Here is a 14,684-nt window from a genome sequence, read left to right as displayed (position 1 = left end):
GAAGGGATTTAAGGGGAATCACAGCCCGTATTGCAGTTTCCTATTGTACACCCCTACATATCCAGGAGGTGGACGATGAATCCTATTTGTGGTCGTGGGCATTCGGCACCAATACCCATCCGCCTCTAGAATGCCGTAGTGCAACCCAAGTTGTTCGGCGAAGCGGTGGGCCTCAGAATTCCTGACCCACCAGGGGTAGGGTACGTTCCTCATCATGGCCGAAATGGCTTTGGGATTCTACCACTCATTGTACCCAGGGAGCAAATCCCAAGGTGCGGCAGCCAGAATTTCCTCCTACCCAGAGACACCTGCCTCTCCTGTTCTTTGAGGAGGCGTCGAAGACAAAGGGGTTGCCCAGATACCCTTCTTCTGGGCCAGCCCCAACTCTTTCCTAATTCCAAGTGTCGACTCGGTCCCTCATATCCTGAGCATGACCAGGTCGTCGGGGTTGACGCGCTCTACCTCTAACCATTATCGGATTTTCGAAAGAGAAGTCGAAAAAAGGGGAGTGCTTTCAAAATTCAAGGAAAATCGAAGAGAAATCAACGAAAATTACCTTAATCTGAAGCGGAATTTGCCGGTCTACAAGTTCGGAGCAACGAATTTTGGTTTCAAGTTCTTAATCTCAGGAATTTAGTGAAGTTTTGAAGCGGAATCAAGGGTTCTTGCGCGAGTTCAAGTGTGAATTTGTGAAGAAGTGAGGAGAGAGAGTGCTGGAACCGGCCTTATATTTCCAGAAATGGGAAGTTTAGTGGGTCAGTGCACTTAATCTCTCTTAAATACCTCACTAAGTAACTGTTAAACACTTTCCTTCAATTAACTGCCCATTATTTGTCCAACTTCCCCACTTATTATCCAAATTACAGTTATTTCGTTAATGACTGTTCAAAATTTTAAATCTTTTTAATTTAATTAAATCATTTACTTCCCTCCATTTTTATTAAATCCACACCCGACCCGTCATTCTTCCAAATCGGGTCTGGGGGGCAAGTTGTTTGGGTCCAATTAAGCCTAATTGGGCCTGGTACATAAATGATTCAATTCTAAGCCCAAGGTCAAGGCCCAAGCCTCCATCCATGCCAAGTCAAGGTCAAGTCAACGGCCCAGTCAACATGGTCAGCCCATATGACTTCAAGCCCATTTCTTCTCATTATGCTAAGGTATAAAAGCCTTCAATTGCACCATTTATCATTCATTCACATATAGCCTCAAGCATTAAATTCTCTTGCATAGCTTTCTCTCTCTAAACACTGTTTGAATTCGGCATCAAAAGGGCATTCCTCGGCACAACCCCCGAGACTAGTTTACGTGTGTTTGTTGTGTAGGAAACCCTCGGCCCAGCATCACTTTGACAGAGTTCAGTCTTCAGCCACACCTTTGGACCTTCGGTAAGGTCCTATTATTTTCACCCGAAACACTTACTATCTAGAAACAACCCGAACCACTCATTTGTCATGTAACCCTTGTCTAATCTTTCCATAAATAGACGGCTATCATGTCTTTTATTGGACCAAGTGAACCTAGGACCTGAAAAGGGTACATCAAGAAGGTTGTTATCTAATCTCCATTGAGAGAAAACATCACCACCTCTAATAAGCAATGATCCTCCTAACTTATCCTCAGACAACTTTACTTGGTTGAAATCTCCCTGTAGACACCCATTTGTGTCTCCCCAAAACCATACCCGGTGATGAGTACCTTTCACATCGAATCATAATCGAATGAAGTGAAAGTGTGGAAAGTTTAGTATTGCGGATAGTTTTAATTTCTTTTCTCTTCTCTCTATTTTTGAAAATCTATTTTAAGAAAACAGCCAATCCAGTTTGGTTGGTCCATTATATGGGTCCAATAGTAGTTTAGTTGGATGGGGCTTGGCAAGAGCTTTCCAACGATATATTATAAGCCCAATTCCGATGAATATTGAGGAAGTTATGGCCAATATACTGAACTGGGCCCGGTTTGAGCCTTATATGCGGCCCAATGATCTAGGGGAGGGCCTAATATAGAATTATCATTCCTAATGCAATTATGAATGGTTTTAGTCTTCTAGATTCTTCTAGAAGGTTCTTTTCATTCCTAATTCAATTAGCATTGATAAATTGACTTTTGTTGACTTTCAGAGTTTTAATTAAGATCAAAGAACATTTTTTGAGGAAAGATACGATTTTATCCTCCTGTACGGCAATTTTTATCTGATTTTAAGAAAACGCGTGATTTTCTGAATCAGCGCCAAACGCCAGCTGTAGCGCCTGGCGCCAATACCCAGCGTTGGCGCTGGTTCAATTTTTTGTGCGCCAGACTCTGTTTTGATATTTTATCTTTTTGGCTGATTTTTCTCTATAAATAACGTCGTAAAAACTCCGTTTTCGATAACTAGTTTTCATCTATAATCAATACACCAACTCTCATCAAGATTCTCTTGATTACTCTCTCTCTCTCTTTTTCTAAACTAGCTTTTCTCAAATACAAAATTCCGCATTCATTAGATCTAGTAACACCTAGCCGTATTCGAAGTTGCTTTCGCCCTAGACGTGAAAGGTTTAATTTCTGAGGGTTTGGTCCCAAATCTCTCTTTCCATTATTTAATTTAATTGTTTTGATTATTATTTTCCTTGAAGTTACTAACGTGTGTATTTTGTTATTAGAAAGAGGTACGAGGCATCCAAGTAAGTGCTTTAATGGTTTTTATTGATGTTATTATATAGAGTTCATGTTTAGATTGTTATTATGATTCCTAGTATCATGTCTAGGGTGACTTTAATATCAAATATGATTATTACGATGCTTCCTATGTTCTTCCTAATATTTATGATTGTTAGTATCATGTTAGGGTTAAAGATTTGATTTTTGATGTTTAGTGACATGCTAGGGTTTGTTATTAATCTTGTTAGTACCATGCCTAGGATCTTGCTATTATTATGCCTTAACATTATTATGATTATTTTTTTATGATTATGATTGTTATAATTATTGTTATGATTATTTTTAATTATGATTGTTATGATTATAATTTTTATTATTATTTATTATGTTGCTTGCATTATATATTGTTATTGCTTGATCACACCTTTTATGCATGTTTAAAGGGAATTTGTACTCGTAATCACGCTTAATAAGATAATTAATAATCTTGTTTAGCGTTAATATGATTATAATTCAAGTGATCGCCAATAATAGATTTATTTGTGCATTAAATTCAACCAACATAGATAAACATGTTTAGGGTTAATCCTATTGATTGTATGTTAGTCAAAAAGCGCACATGAATACGATCAGAATAAAGTAGAGGCCTGTTATTAGGGCAGGTTCAATCTCTTTTAGGTTGGATTTGTACCTTCATCCCCGAACCCTTATTTGATTCAAGACCTTATGGAGTTGACGATCTCTTGGATCATTAAGGGGTGTAACCTTCACCCTATGAACGGTTTACAAGTTCCTAAAAAACTTGTTGGCGACTCTTTTGCTCTATCATCTTCCCTTTTAGACGCCACCGTAATTTAGTGTATGATTACAGTGGGGTTCAAGCTAGGGGTTAACGCTTGAAATTATTCCCTACAGTTTTTTGTCGACTCCACTGGGGAGGATTTCTATTTTAATTCCTGAATTTGTTTCGGCAATGATTTAGAATGAGTGGATGAGACTCGAAACGTTCTAAGTATTTCATGTGCGTAATTTTGATTAACATTATTGTCATATGCATAAAAAAGATCTCATTGGAAAGACCATCCGTAATGAGTTAAAAACATAGGATTTTACAAGTAGGAAATTTTAGAAATATCTTTCACAACTAGGACCGAAATAACACTGCGCGAAACTGGAAAATTTTATCGAGCACAGAAAGCTGCTGAGGCATGTAGGAATTAGCGCCATGGGCCAGAGCATGTAGGAATTAGCGCCAGACGCCAGCATTGGCGCCAGGTTTTTGCGCCAAGCACTACTGCTAAAACCTGGCGCCAGTCTCTGTTTTCTGGCGCCAAATTCTTCCAATACCGTGCCAGAAATATGCGTTCTAATTTTGACTAGTTTTTCGTATTGTTTGCTCGATCCTACTTCCTGATTGAATTTTTTTCTCACTTTTCTGAAACCCATATGTGTTCTACATATGGACATAACCCTCTGGTAATTCATGCTCCATCTACCTGATTGAACGTTCTGAGCAACAAAGGGTACATCCAAGATTGGTGAATTCATCAAACCATGGAAGCGAGTTTTTCTAAAACTCGCGGTGTCCCATCCACTCGCGCCAACCCTTCATGGTTAGGCTTCCGCGCGGTGCATCCGGACAATTAACCATTGACCCTCTATTGACTAAACCATATCCCGAACTTTAGAGAACTAGAGCCATGGTTAGATTGCAAACTCATTGCATCATATTGTGCCTACTTGACTAATTTTGCATTATTTGTTGTGCATATACTATGTTTTTGACAAGGTAAAGTCATATCCCCTAATCAAAAATAATTCCTAAATCACTAACTAAGGTAGATAGGGAAGTAAGGTCGATCTCCGCAGGGAAACAAGTCTTTTTACTCCTAATTAAATATTATAATCTAAATTATTTAAGTAACCAATATTTATGAATGAATTAGAAACTAAACTAAAAAGAGTAGGAATAGGGAGAAAATAATATATAAAGGGATCTAGGGCATAGGTTCACCAATAAATAATACTCCGGGGTAAAATAGGGTAATCAATCATTGACATTGCATAAATAACATGATTAACAGGCTCTCGCAATTTATTAACCAACATAGATCTAACAGGCTCTCGCAATTTACTAGATCTAAGTTCTTATTGAAAATAGCCTTTAATATCAAATTAACATCTGCTTGATTCATCAATTTAATATTGCTATACTTTTACAAGCCGCAATTGTAAAACATTAAAACAATCCAATAAGAAATTATCATGCAATACCAACAATCAATAATAGTCAATCATCAATGCATCAATTAACCAGATTGTAAAGGGCTCTCGCTACTTTTTACAATCACACAATTAATTTATCGGTATTAAATCTCATCTCTCGAATCTTGACTTAACCATTTATAAATTAACTTGCCTATTGAAACTAGACCTAAACATTAATTCTCATCTCTCGATTCTTAAATCAATATTGTCAAACTCATGCATAAAAGATAGGCCTAATCTAGTCACAGAGCATTAAATCAATCAATGGGAAATTAATCTAGCATTGATAATCAACAACAATAATTTACCCCTTCATATTATTTATTAGATCCCCAAGAACCCTAGAAATTAAACTACTCACACATTATTAAATATAAAACAAGCAAAGCACTAATATAAATCATGATCAAAGGAATAATAAAAATAACTAAGATTAAGGGAAAAGAAATCGTTACCAAAATAAATCTGAAATTAATCAAGAAAATAATAAAAAAGGTTTAGAGAGAGAGTTTAGAGAAAGAAGTCTAAGTAGAGAGAGAAAACTAAGAAAAAAGGATTAAGAGAAGAAGAAGAGGTCGTCCTAAAATCATATTACGGAGGTATTTATACTCCGTACAAAAATCCTAAACCAAAACAAATTAAAACGACGTTAATCGTCTTCTAAATATACACGCGCCCGATCGGGCGAGGCACCGCCCGATCGAGCGCGCCTTTTTTCACCTCTAATAGCAATCTCGCGCCCGGCCGGGCGCGTCACCGGGCGCTCCTCCCGCCCGGTCGAGCGCGCCTCCGGGCACCAGCCTTTTTGGCCGGGCGGCTCATTTGGGCCAATATTTGGACTTCGATTGGGCTCCAATTCTTCGGGCCAATCTGGGTTTCCTCTTTGGGTCTTGAATACTCAGTCCAAACGCCCCGGTATCACCTCTATCGAGCTCTTAATCACCGGTTCGATGTCTCTAACCGGCTCTGGGCTATAAACTCTGGTCGTGCTTTTCCAAGCACACTACAAACTCCCTCACCTCACTCACTAATAGCTCCCCCAAGCCAAGCTTGGAACTAGTAACCAATGGGGTAAAATATGCTTGTAATGCGGCTAATAGACAACAAAAGGTCAAGGCAACAACATGGGTAGCAAGAAGGGAACAAATGTATCTACAATCATTTGAAGGCTACCTAAAAAGAACAAATGCCTTCGTCCTCCACAATGTGCATAATAATGAATCATATAAACATTACTTATAGTTGCAAACCAATACTCAAATTCATTGACATACCAAGAACTATGGAACTATCACACATTCCTTACCAAATCAACTAGTCAAGCACTATATTCATAAGTAGTTGGGCAAAATTGACGCATGTTAAGGTTTCAAGGCAATCAAACATCATATCATGATCAACTAATCCACAATGCCCATTATGAAGTACCAAGGATCAAAATAAATTTCTAAAGTAAGGGGAACAGGGAAGCATAATTTATAATTCATTGGAACGTTTTTTTGAATTTTTTTAATTTTTTAATATTTTTGTATTTTTATATATAAAGAAAGCAATAAAACTAACCTAGAACGCGAAAAATCTAACCTAAGAAAATACACCAAAAATAAAAGAAAAGAGAAAAAGAAAAAAAATACCAAACCAAAATCTCCCCCAAGCCAGAATCAGACAATGTCCTCATTGGCTCGGAAACTAGCCCAGCATAGCTAGTCCTCATCATCCTCGTCCATCGAGCCGAAACCCGCACCTCCACTGCCACCTGCACCAGAAGAGCTACCACCAAAATAGTCAGCGTGAAAACTCCCCCCCCCCCCCCCCGCCGGTCCCCCGAAAGGTATGTCCTGCCCGTACCCGAAAAAGGAAGAATAGTCAGAGTAAATACCACGGGCAGTGGGATCCCTACCGTATCCCTAGGGTGGAGGCTGAAACCAGTCAGGGTGGATAGCGTCGTCGGGAACGTTGCCCCGACGAGCATAATCATCGTACATAGGGTAGAGAGCTCTACCCTGGTTCCTCTCTAGGTACCCTAACCTGTGGTCAATAGAGCCCACCATCCTCCTAAGGTCAGTCTATGCATGCTCAATACGTCCTAGGGCCTGACCTATACTCTGAAAATCCCAAACTGGGTCAGAGTCAACATGAGGGACTGAATGGGACATACGAGGTGGAGAGAAAGCCACCTCGGGCTGGGGCTGAGGTGGTGGAACTGGTGGTGGTGGTGCTTGTCCCCTAGCGTTGGCAACTAAAACATCATAGGTGTAAGAAAGTTGCCCTGGGGGAAAGGCGGTCAAGTCTGGACTGGGAAGGGAAAAAATAGGCAAAGGTTGCTCGTTCCCAGTCCAAATACACCAAAAGGGTGTCTGCTCGCTATCCGGCCTAACCCACCCCACATCCTCAAAATACCTAGCAGTCATGTAGGTATCAGGTCCGCAGTTGGTCAGCTGGTGGGGTCCGTCTACTACAAAACCGGCCTTTTTCACCGCTAATCGAGTGATAAGGCCACCTAAACGGATAGGGGACTTAGAAGTGGTGCTGGCTGTGGCATGCCGACTCAGGTGATGAACTATGAACCTGGCTATGTTCAATTTCCCGAACCCGTATACATAGTGACCTATTATAGCTAGTTCGTTGGTTTGAGCGTTATGAGGCTCGGCCCTACCCAAAAAACACAATCCCGCAAATCTTTGCCAGATTTTCGGGACAAGGTGGTGAATGGGTTTGGTACTAGCATGTTGGGGGTCGGGGGCAGGTAAACCAGTCAAAGCAAAATATAAATCACCCATTTTATAATCTTCATGCCACTCGTGAGATAATTCAGAATTTAATTCAAAAATTTTACAGAATTCAACAAAAGTTAAACTAATATTTCTATTATTTAACCTGAAAAATAAATTAGGCCCATTCCTACTACTAACAACATGAAAAGTGGACAAAAATTCACAAGTGAGTTCTCGGTATGTAGGATAATGCATGTCAACGAATTTTCTCATGCCAATATCATTCAAAAATCGTTTAACATAATCAAACAAACCATATGATTCCAAGGTAGGGCGGTGCAACCACCGAGAAGGGATTACCTCACGACCGACCAAATGCTCCAATCGTTCTTTCTGTTCCCGGCTCACGATCCGGATCGTCGGCCAATACGGGAGCTGTAAGTCTGGGTCGTACTCCTCCCTCGAGCTGGAGCTCCTACCAAAAATTGATCTTGCCCTCTTTGAAGCCATGTAGAGAAATGGGTCGAAAATATTTTGAATTAAAACTGAAAATTTTTTGTATGAGAGTGAAAAGGATGAAGAGAGGATTACAAATATATAAAAAGTTTTGAATTTGGATTGGTAATGGAGGAGAAATCTTAGAGAGAAGTCAGAGAAAATTTGAGTTTTAGAGAGAGAAAGTAATGAAAGAAAGAAGAAATGAAGAGGGAAAGAAGAAAAGAAGAAGAAAAACGAACGGCTGACACTCGCGCGCGGTCGGGCGCTGGGTCGCCCGATCGGACGATCTGAATTAATACCAGGTTATTTTTTGCGCCCGGTCGGGCGATCTGACCGAAAATTCCCTCCTTTCTCTCGCGCCCGGTTGGGCGCCTGTCGCCCGATCGGGCGATCTTTTTTTACCAAAATCTTCCCTACTCGCGCCCGGTCAGGCGAGGCTTGCCCGATCGGGCGGAAAATGAAGTCCGTAAACGTCAAAATTCACGCCCGGTTGGGCGCGTCTCGCCCGGTCGGGCGTAATTTCTTGTTTTTAGAACCCTGCTCTCGCGCCCAATCGGGTGAGCTTCGCCCGGTCGGGCCCGAGACTAAATCGGGGAAAGCTAATTTCCTTCTGTTCTCAAAAAGTTGTCTAACTCTTTCCTTCAAACTTGTACAAACACTCATAAAACTCATTAAATTCCCTCATCTCTCCTCACCTAAGAAAACGAAAAGAAAAACTGGTCTAAGAAACATTAAAAATACGGGTTGCCTCCCGCAAAGCGCTGGTTTATCTAGGTCCCGCACGACCTTCTTACCAAGTACAATTCCTAAGACCCTTGGCCTAACGCTTGATCGGGTGGTTTCTCACCCGGTCTAGCGATGTTTAGGCTGCAATGCGGCTTCCTGACATAACCTGTGGGACGCCAAGTTGCCTTATCTGGTGGATCCTCCTTGACTTGGGATGGGGGATCTTCAATGCTACGCACTAAAAACCTTTCTTCGATCGAATGTTGCTTCAACTTGTCATTGCGTTCAACACTTGCAACTCGATATGGCGGAACACTTACCGTAGGCTCGATTCGCACAACGTGCTCGATCGGTTCCACTTGTTCATCCTCGAAACCAAGACCAACATTGTAGAGTGCTCTTTCTATTGCATCGACTTCCTTTTGCCATTTGTCTATCTCATCTGAAAAGGATGCAACACAAGATACCGCCTCCAAGGGATCTTTTTCAAGAGCTTGGGGCTTGTTAGAATAATTGACAACCGCGGTAACACTGAAATATTTCTCCTCAGTCATGGAGCTTTTGGGGGTATTATTCAGATTAAAAACCACTTTCTCGTCCCCTACTAATAGTGTTAACTTACCACTTCTAACATCTATGACTGCTCCTGCAGTGTTAAGGAATGGTCTACCCAAAATAATTGGGGTTTGCATATCCTCAGCCATATCAAGAACAACAAAATCTACAGGTATATAAAATTTACCTACTCTAATGGGGACATCCTCTAAAACACCTAGGGGGTATTTGAAAGAACGGTCGGCCATTTGCAGAGTTATATTGGTAGCTTTTAATTTACCCATATTCAACTTAGAACACACAGATAATGGCATGACGCTAACACTAGCACCCAAATCACATAATGCATTATCAATCAGAAGATTACCAATATGACAAAGGATAGAAAAACTACTCGGATCTTTCAATTTAGGTGGAGACTTATTTTGAAGTACGGCACTACACTCTGTAGTGAAAACTATTGTCTCTACCTCACTAATAGACCTTTTTCTCGTCAAAATTTCTTTCATAAATTTTGCATATGAGGGGATTTGTGTGATCAATTCAGTAAAGGGAACTGTTACCTTCAAATCCTTAACCACCTCCAGGAACTTACCAAACTGCTTATCAAAGTTTGTCTTCAATTGACGATTGGGGAAAGGAAGTTTGATAATTGGCTTTTGAGCATTCTTCTCTTTATCTGGGGTAGCCACCTTCTCCAGAGTTTTACCCTGTAATGTAGGATTAGATGTGTTAGTATTATCCTCTAGCCCTGCAGGGCTAGCAACTACATTGTTTGGTTTAATGGAATCAAGATTAGCATTATTTAATAAAATAGGTTCATCAACTCTGGGCATAGAGGGCCCTTCATAGTTTGAACCACTCCTTAGAGTAATTGCAAATTCTTGATCCGTAGGCCTAATCGGCTGTGCCGGCAGGGCTCCCTGTTGGCGTGCTTGTAGAGTAGCGGAGAGTTGCGCAATTTGATTATCTACAATTTTATTATGCGCTAAAATTTGATCAATTGTCGCATCTCTGCTCTCCATGTGCTTTTGCATATTGACCAACATTGCTCTAATTTCCCCCAAAGAAGGGTCTGAAGATGAGGGGGGTTTTTGTGGTTGATTCTTCTGGCTAGCATTGGGATGATAGAATTTCTGCTGTTGTTTTTGTGACACCTGTGGTTCTTGTGGTGGTGGATTTTGAACATTGGTGCTCCGGTAGGAAAGGTATGGATGATTCCGATACCCAGGATTGTAAGTGTTGGAGTATGGGTTATTCTGCCTATAAGCTTGGAAGGCATTAACTTGCTCCACGGAACTCCTGCAATCCTGCTCCCAATGACCTACAATACCACAATTTTCACAAAAAGCCTCATTAGAATTGTTATTAATTGCAGAAACATTAGCTACGCTAGTAGTGCTTAGATTATCTAATTTTTGACAAATAGAGGTCAGTTGAGCTTGCAAAAAGGATACAGAGTCGACACTATGTTTCCCCTTGTTAGCAAATCCTCTAGGATTCCCATATTGGGAATTGTGTATCGCCATATCTTCAATAACCTGACCTGCATCATCAACATTAAGATTCATAAATCTCCCACTAGCTGCAGAGTCTAAAATTATTCTAGAAGAATTTCCAATTCCGTTATAAAAGGCTTGGATTAACTGCCATTGTGCTAAATTATGGTGAGGGCATTCTCTTTGTAAGTCCTTGAACCTTTCCCAAGCCTCATATAAAGACTCATCGGCTTCTTGGGCAAAGTTCTGAATTGCACTCCGTAATACTGTTGTTCTCTCTGCAGGATAATATATGTTATAGAAATTTAAAACAAGAGTTTCCCAGTCAGTTATACCAAGTGTAGTTCTATTCAAACCATTATACCACAATTTAGCTTTTCCAGTTAAAGAAAAGGGAAAGAGAATCTCCCTGATTTGGTCTTGAGTGACCCCGGCTTGCCTTATGGTGTTGCAATATTGACAATAGTCAGCAATGTGAAGATTCGGGTCTTCACCCTTTGCTCCACTGAATTGCTTCCTCTCTATCATCGTTATAAATTGAGGTTTAATTTCAAATTGAACCCCATCTAGAGCCGGAGGAGGGGTGAGATGTGGGAAATCCGCAAGCTTTGGTTGTGAATAATCACTAAGCTTCTTTGGAGCCGCCATCTCTAATTCTGTGTCTGATGATGTCTCTGAATTGCTAGAATCAGTCGGAGGATCGCGGTGATTATTGTTGGTATCACCAGAATCTGCCAGAATTTGCTTGTAGAAGTTTTTCTGTTTATGGAAGGAACGTTTGATCTCAGGATCGAATGGGATATAACCTGATCTGGAACACCTGGGCATATACAAAAACTAGAAGCAAATATGAGATTTGTCTCAGAGAACTAATGCTCTCTGAGACAAAAGATAAATAATCTAGACTACAAAAACAATCAAAAATAAAAATAAAACCGTTTCCCCGGCAACAGCGCCAAATTTTGACAGGGTAAAGTCGTATCTCCTAATCAAAAATAATTCCTAAATCACTAACTAAGTTAGATAGGGAAGTAGGGTCGATCTCCACAGGTAAACAAGTCTTTTTACTCCTAATTAAATATTATAATATTTATGAATGAATTAGAAACTAAACTAAAAAGAGTAGGAATAGGGAGAAAATAATATAAAAAGGGATCTAGGGCATAGGTTCACCAATAAATAATACTCCGGGGTAAAATAGGGTAATCAATCATTGACATTGCATAAATAACATGATCAACAGGCTCTCGCAATTTATTAACCAACATAGATCTAACAGGCTCTCGCAATTTACTAGATCTAAGTTCTTATTGAAAATAGCCTTTAATATCAAATTAACATCTGCTTGATTCATCAATTTAATATTGCTATACTTTTACAAGCCGCAATTGTTAAACATTAAAACAATCCAATAAGAAATTATCATGCAATACCAACAATCAATAATAGTCAATCATCAATGCATCAATTAACCAGATTGTAAAGGGCTCTCGCTACTTTTTACAATCACACAATTAATTTATCGGTATTAAATCTCATCTCTCGAATCTTGACTTAACCATTTATAAATTAACTTGCCTATTGAAACTAGACCTAAACATTAATTCTCATCTCTCGATTCTTAAATCAATATTGTCAAACTCATGCATAAAAGATAGGCCTAATCTAGTCACAGAGCATTAAATCAATCAATGGGAAATTAATCTAGCATTGATAATCAACAACAATAATTTACCCCTTCATATTATTTATTAGATCCCCAAGAACCCTAGAAATTAAACTACTCACACATTATTAAATATAAAACAAGCAAAGCACTAATATAAATCATGATCAAAGGAATAATAAAAATAACTAAGATTAAGGGAAAAGAAATCGTTACCAAAATAAATCTGAAATTAATCAAGAAAATAATAAAAAAGGTTTAGAGAGAGAGTTTAGAGAAAGAAGTCTAAGTAGAGAGAGAAAACTAAGAAAAAAAGGATTAAGAGAAGAAGAAGAGGTCGTCCTAAAATCATATTACGGAGGAGTATTTATACTCCGTACAAAAATCCTAAACCAAAACAAATTAAAACGACGCTAATCGTCTCCTAAATATACACGCGCCCGATCGGGCGAGGCACCGCCCGCTCGGGCGTGCCTTTTTTCACCTCTAATAGCAATCTCGCGCCCGGCCGAGCGCGTCACCGGGCGCTCCTCCTGCCCGGCCAGGCGCGCCTTCGGGCGCCAGCCTTTTTGGCAAGGCGGCTCATTTGGGCCAATATTTGGACTTCGATTGGGCTCCAATTCTTCGGGTCAATCTGGGTTTCCTCTTTGGGTCTTGAATACTCGGTCCAAACGCCCCGGTATCACCTCTACCGAGCCCTTAATCACAGGTTCGATGTCTCTAACCGGCTCTGGGCTATAAACTCTGGTTGTGCTTTTCCAATGCTCGTGATTGCTCCTAAATATCTCGGGAAAATACTCCAAAAGCATAAATCCCTGCAAAAGTCAACCAAATCTACGAAAACACTAGAAAACACCAATTAGTAATAAAAGTGGCTCTAAAGAGCCAAAAACACTACTAATTACGACCAAGGGACGGGGGTAAAATTCTATATAAAACGGACACATCAGTTTTCTTAACCGTTTGTTGACTTGTGCTAAGATTAAATAAATTAATGACTAAAAGAACTTTGCCTAATTAATTAATTAATCAATTAATTTGAGTAAATAAAGTCTAATTTTAATCAGAATTGACCTAGCACGACTTTAGGCATACCCCTATTGATTAATAACACCGAAAAAGTTTCGGATTGAAGCTCCAGTATTGGCGCCAAAGTCTAGACTATAGCGCCACTCAGTGGAGTGTGGCGCCTGGCGACAGCTCTGTCGTCTAGCGCTACACTACACAATGCGGCGCCAGTCCTGTCGTTTTGTCGACAGTTCGGATTATTGATCAAGTCATCACCTAGTGTCTAATTAACCAGTTGCTAAATAATTCGATTAAATTTCGCTGCCAATAACACCTTGTCGAGTCATTAATTGAGTCTAGTCACATAGTCTAGCCACATGGTCATGACACGAGTCTTAATATATCACCTACACTCACTAGTATTAGTACACACTTTGAGTACATACCACCATGACCATGTCTTAGGTTCATGCATAAGTCGGTCTTTCCGTCATTTGAGTTGGGGGGTACATTCTACTCCTAATTCTTCATATCCCTCCATCTATATCATTCTTCTTCACATTTTATTCCATCTTTCTTCAGTTCCTCCATCCATTGCATGTTGAATAAAGTTTGAGTCAAATAATTAACAATGAATATCCCCAAATTCCTTTTCCACAGTACTTGGTCGAGGAGAGAAGGGCGATTAATCAAGGACAACCTCTTTATTCAAGTTTCACTTTTTGATAAACCAATTCGTCAAAAGAGGAAGGCTAAAAAGATAATGGCAATTCAAGAAGAGGTCAATGAACTTAGGAATCAATTGAATGAAGTGACTGAGGTGTTAAAGGCTTTAACCCTCAAAATTGATGACCCTGTGAAGCAACAACAAATGAACCTCATGCAAGAAAGCTTGAGCAAGCTATCTAGTGACTATAAATTTCAGGGCATGAGTTCACAAGGGGTCTCGCTGGACAAGGAACTTCTTCCACATAAGTTCAACGCCACTGACATCCCTAAATTCAAGGCAACAGATAACCCTTACTTTCATCTAAGAGCTTTTGAAACTATAATGAGCATTAAGGGTATCAATAAGAAGGTTTTCCCCTCTCTGTTCTCACTATCTCT

This window comes from Chenopodium quinoa, unplaced genomic scaffold, assembly GCF_001683475.1.
Source record: "Chenopodium quinoa cultivar QQ74 unplaced genomic scaffold, ASM168347v1, whole genome shotgun sequence".
Classification (NCBI taxonomy): Eukaryota; Viridiplantae; Streptophyta; class Magnoliopsida; order Caryophyllales; family Amaranthaceae; genus Chenopodium; species Chenopodium quinoa.
Note: the sequence above shows the minus strand (reverse complement) of the source record.